Genomic DNA, 13,864 nt, shown 5'->3' with positions numbered 1-13,864 from the left:
ACTAGAAAACAAAGCAGGACAGCCAAGATCGATCTACGGATCGCGGGGGCGTGCAACAACGCGTGACGATGACCGTCATGCCGGATATACTAACAACATGTCCGGCCGGGCCGAACACAGCAGACCAGACTTAATCGAACTGCGTCGTGACATAGCCCGACATAGAGGCGTCGCACACCCCCTGTGCTTCATAGATGAAGTAATGGATCATGAATACCCAGAAGGGTTTAAACCCGTAAACATCGAATCATACGATGGCACAACAGACCCCGCGGTATGGATTGAAGATTTCCTTCTCCACATTCACATGGCCCGCGGTGATGATCTACATGCCATCATGTATCTTCCCCTTAAACTCAAAGGACCGGCCCAACATTGGCTGAATAGCCTTCCGGCGAACTCCATTGGCAGTTGGGAAAACCTGGAGGACCCATTCCTCGACAACTTCCAGGGCACTTACGTGCGACCACCGGATGCTGATGACTTAAGTCACATAACCCAACAGCCCGGAGAGTCAGCCAGGAAATTCTGGACTCAGTTCCTAACTAAAAAGGACCAAATCATCGACTGTCCAGATGCCAAAGCCCTAGCGGCCTTTAAGCATAACATCCGCGACGAGTGGCTCGCCCGACACATCGGCCAAGAAAAGCCAAAGTCCATGGCAGCCCTCACGACACTCATGACCCGCTTTTGCACGGGCGAGGACAGCTGGCTAGCTCACAGTAACACCACGCCAAGAAACTCTGGCACTTCAGATATCCACGACAGCAACGGCAAGCCACGGCGCAACAGACATAAGTGTTGGAACAATGGCAACAACACCGAAGACACGACAGTCAATGCCAGATTCAGCGGCTCTAAGTCCGGTCAATGGAAAAAGCCATTCAAGAGAAACAACCCGGGATCATCTAGTTTGGACTGCATCCCATAAACCGCCTCCGTCTTTTTTCCTCTGTCAATACAAACATATTACACAGCGCATGACCTGACACTAGTTCAACATGCATTTTTGAATGAACTTTTAATATGCAGGAAAGCAAAGAATTCAAGGATGGATGATGTGGATGATGTCCTAAAGACTGTCAACTTCTTTAGGGAGATGAAAGGTATAAATAGGAAATTCTTCTGTGACATGCAACTCGACGAGTTTGACAGAGTTAAGAACATATTCTGGGCAAACGCAAGCTGCCGAGGGGCGTATCAGGACTTTGGGGAGTGTGTAATGTTTGACACAACATATAAGACCAACAAGTACCATATGCCACTTGGGGTGTTTGTTGGAACTAACAACCACTTACAGACTACATTCTTTGGTTTCGCCATGATAAGAGATGAGGATCAGATTCATTCAAGTGGATGTTCAAGACATTTTTAAGGTGCATGAGGGGGAAGACTCCTACATGCATCCTCACAGGTACAACCGCCAAAACCACCCCCAACCACCACCCCCATCCAAAAAAGGAAAATAACACAGTAAAAATGTTGTGTCAGTTCTATTTGTATATATGCACAACCATCTGCTGACCACTCCGAGTCTATTTTCTCATTACCAGACCAGTGCCCGGCAATGGCTTTGGCGATCCCAGATGTTTTCAAGAACACAGTACATAAGCTATGCCGCTGGCACATTATGAAGAAGTACAGGGAACACCTCGCATACCTGTACTACCTGCACGAAGACTTTAAGGATGAATTCACATCAATGCTCAATTGGCCCCTCATGCCAACTGAGTTTGAGGCTGCCTGGAAAAGACTCATGGATAAGTACAACCTCCACGATGATGCCACAATGGTGGGCATGTGGAACGAGTGTGAGAGATGGATATATGCCTACTTGAAAAAAAAATCTGCGCCAAAATGACATCCACACAGCGAAGGGAGAGCATGAAATATGTGCTCAAGAAGAACATCGTAAGTGAGAGACAAAACCTACACCGGTTTGTCAGCCAGGTAAACTCCTGCATCAAAACCAGGAGGCAGACAGAAAACCAGGAGACAATGGCTAACCGGGTATAGCTCTATCACTTATCGTAAGACAAAAAATAACATGCTTACTAAAGTAAAACTTTATTAGAAGTTTTTGCTACGAGAAAACTAACAATTTGGTCATCATTCTTGCATGTGCAGAAGGAACAAAACAAGCTGATCTTCTATGGGTTTGACACCCAGATGGCAAAGTTGTACTCACGAGCTATGCACAGCGAGATCAGAAAAAGGCTAAAACTGAGCACACTCTTCACGGCGATAGAGACGGAAGAGCCCACAAAGTACCTCGTGCGCTACAACCACCTGCAAAAACTGTCTGTGTGGGCTTAGCACGTGTTCCAGGTGGTTGCAGACCCCGTGGGAGAAACATATGAGTGCGAGTGCAGGCTATGGGACCACACAGGTGAGGACTACAAAAAATATGTTACATACTGTACTACTTTTTTTGCAAAGTTTTTGTTCGAATCAAATGACAAAAAACATGCACCTCTTCCAAAAACAATACAGATCTTTTCTGCGTGCATGTCCTGTGCATGATGCAGACAATTAAGGCTGCCAGCATTCCAGAGAAATACATCCTCAGGAGATACACCAAACGCACGAACATCCACCAACATTCAACAGAAATGATTTGAGGACAGTAGCGTCAAACAAGGCATCCCAATACTACATTGAAAGCTCATTGCTGACGCTGAACATGAGGGTGCACAGAAAAAGCTTGAGAAGCCAAGAGCAAATGGCGAGGTCACGGGTCTTCATGGACAAACTTGAACAAGAACTCGACGCCATGCATTCTGCTGAAAATGGAGGTGTCACGGACAATGAAGCCATTGAGCAGGATATTGCTACAATGTTATCTAAGATGAACCATTTGGGAGGTATTGAACCATTCGACAACGAGGAAGAGGAGGAGCAACAACCGGAGCTTGCCCATGTGCACACTCAAGAGCGCCAACAAGCTCACATGCGAGGTCATGAGCTTGATGGTGCTATAGGTGAACGACATGACAATAGCACATCCTACCAGCAGCAGCAGGGAAGGGTGATTAAACCACCCATATTCTCAAACACAAAGGGGAGGAAGAGCAAGACGCAAGCAGCGAAAGCTGCGAAAGCAGCAGCCAAAAAGCCACCACACCCCATCAAGCGCGTGGAATTTGGGCCGGACAGCAAACCTCTCGGGATAAGGGCATGCGGATTCTGCAACGTCGTGAGCAACCATAACTACCGCACATGCCCACTCCGCACAGATGCCACTGTCAACAAGAACAAGCAGATTGGAGCCACCCAGGTTTCTACCAATGGAGACAACACACATAATAGCTACACTTGCCGCAAGTGTGGGGGGACTGACGGACATAATGCCCGCACGTGCAAAGTGCGCAAGGAGGTCAGTGGAGCTGAACAGAAACATGGCAAGGTACAGAGTTCCAAAAAATCAAATGAAGATGATGAAGAAGAAGAGTTTGAAGAGAATGATGACCAATCAGACGAAGACAATGAAGATGATAGTGTCGGGGACAAGGAAACTGAAACTGACGATGAAGCTGCCAGGGCTCAACCAGGAAAGGGCGCCGGCAAGGCACAACATTCGGGGCCTGTTAGGAGAAGCTCAAGACTGAACAATACATAGTGGTTATCCTGCTGCGTCAACTAAAAAATAAGCTTCTAGTCTCAGTTGCATCGGCACACAATGAGGAAACATTTTAGAAACACTGTTGTTACCAAAACTTATTTAGCTTTATCATCGATTTCTCTATTAGTACTATAGTTAAGATATAATTTATGATTTGTGCCCACTGGAGCAGTGACATTATTATGTAAACCATTTGATAATCCTTTTGAATGCAGCCACAAAAACATTTGAAAAAACTTATCTGGATATATTTGACGCAAACGCTACTGTCAACTAGTAACTCAGCAAAAATATGTCAACGAAAATTTAAACTCTTGTAGTCCATCAGTACTGATAATTCTCAATCGTCGGTACAAGGCAGAGTACACATCAGTACTGATATAATTTCTGATTTGTGTCCGCTGGAGCAGTGACATTATTATTTAAACCATTTGATAATTCTTTTGAATGTAGTCGCAAATACATTTGAAAAAACTTATCTGGATATATCTGACGCAAACGCTACTGTCGACCAGTAACTCAGCAAAAATATGTCAAGGAAAATTTAAACTCTTGTAGTACATCAGTACTGATAATTCTCAGTCGTCAGTACAAAGGCATAGTAAAACAAACACACCCGTGAACGCCTAAAAAACATTGTTTTGAAAAAACAAATCTATGTCTGCTTCTGCCAGTCCCAATTCAGAAAGACCATCAGTACATAAAAATAATTACCTCAAGCAAAATGCGAATATAATACATCCTATACTGATGAAAAACTAATTTATCTGTAAAAAATACTCAGAGATTATCTTGATATAAACAATCCTTTAAAAAATACAAAAATTGTGTTAAAAATAGTAGCATCACATATAGTCTCACTGGTATTTGGTAAGTTAAATTACACTTCAATCACCAGTCCAAGTACCACAATAGAGGAGTTCATATCTCCATCATCACCGACCCTGACACGTGCAAGTGGGATAAGCAGCTGATAAGTACATCTTGACTATACGAATCAGTGCGATAGTAAAATGCCATGATCACCACCCCAGAGGCGTGCAAGTGGGATTTAACAGGTCATAAGTACAGCTTGACAAGACTAGTCAGTGCAGTAGTAAAACCATTTAACTTGGACAGTTATTTCTTCCACGCCTCCACCCACGCCACCCACTGAGCGGTTGCCACAAGGGACTGCAAACGATGACCCCACGCCACTACACCCACTACACCAATGAACCGCCTCCACAAATCACCGTCCATGCACTGCAAAAAAAACCATTCTCTTCCATCTCTCCCTCATTCCCACAAACCACCATTGTCGCTTCCATCTCCACTGCACACAAACCAAAAACTTCTCTCTCCCAAGCCCACAGTCACCGGAGGAAGGCGATGGTGGAGGAACCGTCCACCAAGCGTCATCATGCCGAGACGTCGGACAAGAGCAGCAACCTTGTCTACATTCACGTCCCCGGCGAGAAGCGCGAGTACACAACAACCCTCACATGGGTTGAGCTCCACGGCAACGAGACGCTGGAGATCGTCTGCACCAGCATACCAGAAAAGGCCGACAAGGTGATCTCCAGGCTCTGGAAGAAGCTTGGCGGCAAGAGTCCGAATCGTAGGATCGTCGGCGTTAGTGTGCACTACCCCAACGAAGATGAACCTCCCCAGATGGCAGCAGTCCTGCAGTTGTGCGTCGATGACCTCTGCTTGGTGTACCACATCGCAGCGGCCACAAAATGGTGAGCCATCCTACTCATTTGCCCTGTATGGTTTATCTATTTTATTAGTACCGTATCCTAGAAATTTCATCAGACTCTTTTCCGAACTAGATGTACTAGTGTGGTTTGTGAAAAGTGGATGCACTACTGCATTTTCTCAAGTAGATACACTATAAATGTATTTTTGAACCTGATGCACTGGATTACTATTTGGAAAATCTTTCGAAAGATTAAATTCTGAAGTTGATCGACTAGTGTAGTTTCTGAAGTTGATCCAATAGTGTAGTCTATGTACTCGATGTATTAAAAAGTTGTTTCTGAACTTGATGTAGTGAAGTATTTTCTGAATTTGATCTAATGTTATTTTCATAAGAAAATAAAATAAGGACTTGGTGAAGCACTGGTTATGTGTTATCCTATTCAACAAAAGTAAACTAAACTAGTACCAATGCAGAACATACAACATTAACTGAAACTATGTATAATCCAAAAAGAAGAATAACATGATGTACTTAATTTAATTTCAGAACTTTGTTTACTAGTTTTTGAAGTACATTCATCCATTATTTATCCTGCATAACACATCTACTTCATGGATTCATCGCTTGTAAAACAAAACAAAAATGAATAATTCAAACATCAAAGTAATGCTAATATTCAAAATGTCTCTCCCCTTGCAGGCCCAAGCGCCTGAACGACATGCTGCAGCATGAGAAGTTGTTCACATTTGCTGGTTTCAGCATTGAAAGCGACAAAGAGAAGCTGAAGTTGTCCGGTTTGGAGATCAACCCCAACAAGTTCATCGACATTCAGCGCAAGTGGAGAGTTCCATACACCAGAAAAGAGTACAACTCCTTGACTGATGTTGCAGCCAGCGTCATCCACCCATTCTACAAAGGCATGAAGAAGAACACCAACACGCAGGAAGACTACAAACTATGGGGGACAAGCCCGCTGCCAGACAACCTCATCGCATATGCAGGAGTAGATGCGTACGCCACGTACAAGTCATGGTTCATAATCGACTACATCACAGATGGTTCGGAATTTGCAAAAGAGCGGGAGGCTGCGAAATTCTACGACCACCCCTATTGCCCCTATACGGGATGAAGATACATCAGAGCTTGCCTTTGTTTTACTTCAGCTTGTGCTTGCCTTTTATCTTGTTGTTTCAAATAGTTGTTTGCTCTTGTTGGGTTGAACCAGTATGATTATGTCGTGCTTGTCATGTTTGAACAAGTTTAGTTATGTCATCAAGTACAATGTTTTGCTTATCTCATTATATAAGTTTGGTAGCTTTGTATGTTGTTAATCCATCATTTCAAATTCCAAAGTAGCTTCTGAATGGAACGTTGTGGCTGCTCTAAAGTACTAGTTATGATGCAACTAATCACACAACATTGTTCCATGTCTAGTTTCAATTCAGTATTGTATAGAAAACATAACGTTGAGAACAATCAACACAATTTGAGTTTCTTAACAACACTTCAAAAGTTGATGCGAAAATTCTTAGTACTTCATGTAGTGTTCTCATTCATATGTAGTTGCTAGAAAATTAACAAGTACTACAAACATGAAAAGTTAAGAAGCATTAGCACACACTTATGTTGGTCGCTTCCAGATTAAGAATGACAGTAATAGTATACTTGATCGGACAGTACATACTTACTACAATAAAACGTACAAAGAAGCATCAGTCCGTAAGCGCTATTATGAATGCACTGTCAGTACAACTCAGTCTACACGCAAGTACCATAGTTCTGAAAATGACATCAGAAGACCCTTGAGAATAATCACAAAAACAAACACAAAAAAGAAGGCAAAAAACTCAAATGAAAAATATTACACTCACACAAAACTGACAAGAACTAGAACAAAAAGTATCAGTCCAAGTTACTGCTGGAGTCAAGTACTAGATTCAAACGAACAAAAACAAACAAAACAAAAAAATTGACTGCCCAAGGTCAGTCGCAGGCCCTGACAATGCTAGATACTTGAACTCGAGCCCGTGGGCGAATCCCTAGTAATCCGCACAATGCAGGACCCGCCGACCAAGGCCCACAGGTCAAGAGAGAGAACGAACGCCGTGTATAAGCGCTCAGGTAAGTGTTTAGAGGAGTTCGACTAGTGAGCCTCGGTTACGCTTATAAACAGGTCTGGAGCCCCCTCGACTAGCGAGGTGGGACTAAAGCCAGAGCGCACGCGCACGACGCACTGCACAGCCGCGCGGATGAGCTATCTGGGCCGGAAAACGGCCCAATAGCCTGCATCGTCAACAAAACACCCCACCAATAAGCCCAGTTAAACAAACTCGAGGGCGGGACAAAGAAATATAAACTACAACAAAAATGTTTGTCAATTAACCTATGCAAGAAAAAAGGAGAAAAAATGATACAAAAACAATAAACCTCTAAAAAGAAGAGAACTTAATAGCCTATCTGTTAAATGTACATAATTTAAAAAAACCGAATTAAATATTACTTTCAAGTTCAACTACTAAAATGTAAAAAGTTCAAACATATAATGCTTGTCAATTATGCTAAATTTCTTATTTATATAAAATCTGACAAGTTCAACTACTAAAATGCAAAAAGTTCAAACATATAATGTTTGTCAATTATGACAAGTTCAACTACTAAAATGCAAAAAGTTGAAATATATTTTTTTTAACAAATATATTTGCGAAAAATTATCTGGATTTATGTAATGCCAACATTACTGCGAGTCCTAGTTCAGGAAGTCCATCAGTACAGAATAATAATTACCTCAAGCAAATGCAAATATAATACACGTGTACTGATGAAAAACTAATTTATCTGTAAAAATACTTTCAAAGATTATGTTCATATAAACAATCCTTTAAAAAACTAAAAAATGTTTTAAAAAAGATTAACATGACACACACAGTCCGACCAGTATTTGATAAGTTCAACTACACTCCAATCACCAGTCCAAGTAACGCAGTAGAGAAGTAGAAAACTCCATCATCACCAAACCTGACACGTGCAAGTGGGATAAAATAGCTGATAAGTACAGCTTGACAAGACGGATCAGTGCGACAGTAAAAAATGTTCGAAAACTGAAAATATAAAAGTTCAACTACTAGTTCATAGGCAATATTTAAAATATGAAACATAAAAATAAAAATAATTCTAGCCCTGCACCACGGATGATAAAAAAGCGAAACAATATGATACAAAAACAACGAAACTCTAAAAAGCAGAGAACTTAATAGCCTATTTGTTAAATTTACATAATTTAAAACATCCAATTAAAATATTACTTTGAAGTTCAACTACTAAAATGCAAGAAGTTCAAATAGAATTTCTTTGTCATTTCTGCTTTGCTAAACTCCTTATTTATGTAAAATCTGACAAGTTCAAATACTAAAATGCAAGAAGTTCAAATAGATTTCCTTTTTCATTTCTGCTCCTTATTTATGTAAAATCTAACAAGATCAACTACTAAAATGCAAGAAGTTCAAATAGATTTTCTTTGTCTTTTCTGCTAAACTTCTTATTTATGAAAAATCTGACAAGTTCAACTACCAAAATACAAGAAGTTCAAATAAATTTTCTTTGTCAATTATGCTAAATTTCTTGTTTATGTAAAATCTGTCAACACCTCAATGAATGATTTCGTCGTAAATAATCTCAACCCCCCACCCCTCAGTACAAACATACCACTACTAGGAAAAGGGCTATAGATAGGACTGATTCTAATGGTGCACCAGGTAAGTTGTGCGCCAGTACTATATACTAATGGCGCACCGGTTGCTCGTGCGCCATTAGTGTGGAAGACACTAATGGCGCACCGTGCTCACGGTGCGCCACTACTATTGATTTTTTTCCCATTTTTCCATACAAACTAATGGCTCAGGGATGGTAAAGTGCGCCATTACTAGTTAGAACTAGTAATGGCGCACGACCAAGACAGTGCGCCATTAGTATATATATATTTTTTTACTTTTTTGCAAACCTACTAATGGCGCACTATGCCAAAGCCCAGTCGTGTTTATACCCGAAGCCAAATCCAAGACCGCGAGCGCAAACGTCACCGCGAAAAAAGAGCCATGGGTACTGGCTTCTCAAGTGGACCAATGCTTCTTCATTACCGACCCGCCAAAGCCCAGTCGTGTTGTCGTGAGGAGAGGCAAAAGGAAGATCATCGGAATGGATGGAGTAGCCAATGAGCAAGACTTCGACAAGTACGGCGACCCGAAGATCGAACATGATGACGACGATGAAGTAGCAGCACACACCACAAGAAGAAACAGGACCACCCTACCTAAAGGACGTCCGTTCCACAGAAGAACTCCATTTGCGAAAAAGAAGGGCAAGAAGATTGTGACCAGATAGCTAGCTAAGATCGATTGTATTTAAATTGTAGTCTTCATTTCTCGATTGTATTTCATGGGCACTTTTTGATATCATGAATATTTTTAAATTTCATGGGCACTTTTTGAATTCATGAGGACACTTGATCTCGATCCCCCTCCATCTCGATCTCGATTCCCCCTCCATATCGATCTCGATCCCCGCACCCTCCCCCGCTCCACCGACGTCGCCGATGATATTTTCAAGTAAGAAATTTGAATATGTTTTAAAAAATTATTATTGTTTTTATAAAAAAATATTGCTGTTATGATTTAAACAAGTTTGAACATATTTAAACACAAATAAATATAAAAACAGCATTTAAAATGCATAAAAAATATTGGGGAGCCTGGGAATCGAACCCAGGACCTCCTAGTGTGTGTGCTGCGTGCTGACCAGTCAGGCTAGTGGGTGGGTTCTGTTGTAGATAGGGTTAGGTTGTAGATATGGTTAGTGGGCTAGATTAAAACAAAATTCTAATGCTTATGGCGCACGACTGGACGGTGCACCATTAGAACCCTCCCCCTAGCTATCCTCCCTCCCTCTCGCCAGATCCCCTTCGACCCTCTCTCCCTCACCACCAGATCCACCCGCGCGCTTCCCCAACCCATGCCGCCGCCGCCCCCGCGCCTCCGTCTTCATCGCCGCCCCCAGTCAGCCCCTGCCCTACCCCCCATCGCCGTCCGCTCCCAGTCTACCCCTCCCTCGCCTTCACCGCACCCACCCACTCCCTCCCTCGCCTTCCCAGCCCTCGAGCTCCACCGTGCGAGGCGACAGGCAAGGCGGCGGGCAGAATCTGCTTCAACACCAGGCCGGCGAGCCGCGGAACCAGGGCGCGACGGCGCTCGACCCCTCCACCCCCCTCCACCTCTTCTTCCTTGGGTCGCCGCTGTCTTCCTCAACTTCGGCCACCTCTGTTGCTACTAAGCTGTCGCAGGGCCTCCTTGCGCCTCCCCGGTGAGCTCCGCCTCCTCTCCCCTCTTCCTTCTCGCGCGCCAAGAAATGCATAGCAATTATTTGCTTCACTTAGTCATTGATGGTCATTCAGTATGAAATTACAACCTGCAGGTATTGGTTGGAATGTGTAACTACAATTTACAGGGGAAATGTTTGCAGTTAAGTTATGTGGTTGGAAAGATCATGTGTCATTAGAAACTTGGAAGCTAAAAACATTGCGATCCTCACCATAAGGATGATTATATCTTCCATGCCTGAATAGCTCTGCCTAAATAATAAATAGATAAAGCTAAAACTAAACCATGCTCAGCGATGAGATGATGTCAACTGACAACCAAAGCAAACTTGTTCAACATAACAAAAGCAAACTTGTTCAACATAACAAAAGCAAACTTGTTCAACATAACAAAAGCAAACTTGTTCAACATAACAAAAGCAAACTTGTTCAACCACATAACTACAAACTGAGACACAGTAGTAGGGGTCATCCCAATACCAGAAACAACTCAATATCCCCAGTAGTAGGGGTCATCCCAATGATCCTTCGCCTCTTGCCAGAGCTCCAAACCTTCTTTGGTGATTTCGATTTTCTTCCATTCCTCGTAGGTGACGTACGCATCTTTCGCGGCGTACTCGATGAGCTTGTTTGGCAGTGGGCTATCCCCCCATAGTAGGTGGTCTGAATTCCTGTCGATCTTCTGCTTCATTTTTTAGTAGGATGGGTGGATGAGGCTGGCTGCAAACTCAGCCAAAGACTGCCACTTCTTTCCATTGTTTGGAACTCTCCATTTGCGCTGCAAGTCGACGTACTTGTCGGGGTTGATCTCCAAACCAGACAACTTCAGCTTCTCCTTGTCGCCTCTAATGCAGAAGCCAACAAAGGTGTACAGCTTCTTCTCCTGCAGGAGCAGGCGGAGTTCCTTGGGCCTGCATCAAATTAATCTGGTGCATCAAATTCATCTACTTCAAAAACTTTAGAAACTACAGAATTAAAATGGGTTCAGTTGAAGCAAAATTCAGTTAAAATAGCATCATCGGTTCTGACCAAAATTCAGTTAAAACAGTATGATCACAACAACTACTAAATGATCACAACAACTACAAAACAACATTCTGTATGATCAAAACAGCAAGCATAACATCTCAATGATGTATTTTTTTTGCAATCTTTTGCATTACAAGACAACATTCATAACAGCTACTAAATGATCACAAAAACTTGTAGACAACATTCTGTATGATCACCAAAAAACTACTAATTAGACAGAAACTTCAGAACTAGTATTGCATCTACTTCAGAACTTCAGAACTATTGCATCTACTTCAGAAACTCCAAAAACTTCAGAAACTACTACTTAAAACGAAACTTCAGAACTTCAGAAACTTCATAACTTCAGAACTAGTATTGCATCTACTTCAGAAATTCAGAACTATTGCATCTACTTCAGAAACTTCAAAAACTTCAAAAACTTCAGAAACTACTAATTAAAACGAAACTTCAGAATTTCAGAAACTTCAGAACTTCAGAACTAGTATTGCATCTACTTCAGAACTTCATAACTATTGCATCTACTTCAGAAACTACTAATTAGACAGAAACTTCAGAACTGGATGTTTTTACCATTTGGTTGCCGCGGTGATGTGGTATACCAGGACGAGATCCTCCACGCATAACTGCAGAACTGCAGCAATTTGCGGAGGTTTGTCTTCCCTGGTATACTCGACATCAACACCGATATTCCAAGAAAGCATGCCGCCGAGCCTCCTCCTCATCTTGTGGATCATCTTGTCGGCTTCGCTGGATTGCTGGTGCATACGACATCTAGCGGCTCCTTCAGGTGGATATCAACCTTGAGCGGCACGGTGTAGTCCCGCTTCTGCCCGGGGACCGGAACATCGTCGTCGACCACCAGCGGCTCCTTGCCAGACGCCTCACCACGGTGATGCTTGGCAGACGGAGGGGAGTTGCTCCATGATGCCTCCGCCATTCTCTTGGCAGACGGAAGGGAGTTGCTCCACGATTCCTCCGCCATTGCCCTCCTGGCCAGCGATGGTGGAGGCAGAGGGGAGTTGCTTGATGCTCGTGGCAGAGGGAGGTAGAGGGAGGAAGATGGAGCGGCAATGGAATGAGGAGGGAGGCAGAGGGAGGAAGATGTTGCGGCAATGGAATAGGAGGGGAGTTACCTGGACGTGGGAAGAAAACCCCCTATGCGTCGTGGGGAGTTGCCAGTGGAGCGGAGATGTGGGGAGTTGCCTCGAAAACTCAAACGTCCTGCCCTTTGGAGGGGAGACGTGGGCCCTCGAAAACTCTGGAGGGGAGACGTGGGCCCTCCTGTTTCTGAAATGCCCAGGAGGGGAGACGTGGGCCCTCCTGTTTCTGAAAACTACACCTATATCTGACGAAACTGAAGGTGTTCTTTAGCAGCTGATTAAAATTTAGTTAACAACAACATCAGTAAAATTCAGTTAATTAACTGAAGAAGAGAAGAGAGAAAGTAGAGAGCAAGAGGAGTACTTGCATTAACTGAAATGTTTTACTTTAAACTTGCATGCATTCTTTGCTTGTTTATATTCATTCTTGTAAACTGAACATGATCATCTATCTATCTGTCTATCTATCTACCTGCTTAAGTATGTATGTATGAATTGTATTTTTATTTCGTTTGGAAAGTAAAGTTTATTTCCTGGTTGGCTGGCATGATGGCTCATGGATCCCTCAGCTGCAGCTACAGTTGGAGCTCAATCTGATCTCATCTGAAATGAATCTATAAATACAGAGTGTAGTTAGTTACAGAGTAGTAGAAATAGTTGCTGGATGCAGTTACTTGCATGGGCCTGGCTGATGAAGAAAAACTTTATATATATTCATACTGATGTTGACTCTATAAATCATACTTATTGGACATGTTTTATGTGTTGATCTATCAATTGCTCACATTGAGAAAGACCATCGTGTCTCTGACCATTTTGCAAAGGCCATGTCTCCGACCATCGTGTCGTGATGAATTTGCAGGTACCCCGAGAGGCCCTTGAGTTTGTCGGAATGTTGATTAACTTCCATTCCGGCAAATTCGGGTACTCCATATGTCCTATTTTCAGCAAAGGTCATGCTGAAATTTTCCGTGAATTTTAGCATGACTTTGCTAAAAATAGGACATATGGGGTACTTGCGACTAATGCATGGGCCGGGGTATCTTAGTACTTAG

This window comes from Triticum dicoccoides, chromosome 2B, assembly GCF_002162155.2.
Source record: "Triticum dicoccoides isolate Atlit2015 ecotype Zavitan chromosome 2B, WEW_v2.0, whole genome shotgun sequence".
NCBI lineage: Eukaryota > Viridiplantae > Streptophyta > Magnoliopsida > Poales > Poaceae > Triticum > Triticum dicoccoides.
The sequence above is the reverse complement of the archived record's forward strand: the minus strand, read 5'-3'. Positions refer to the sequence as shown.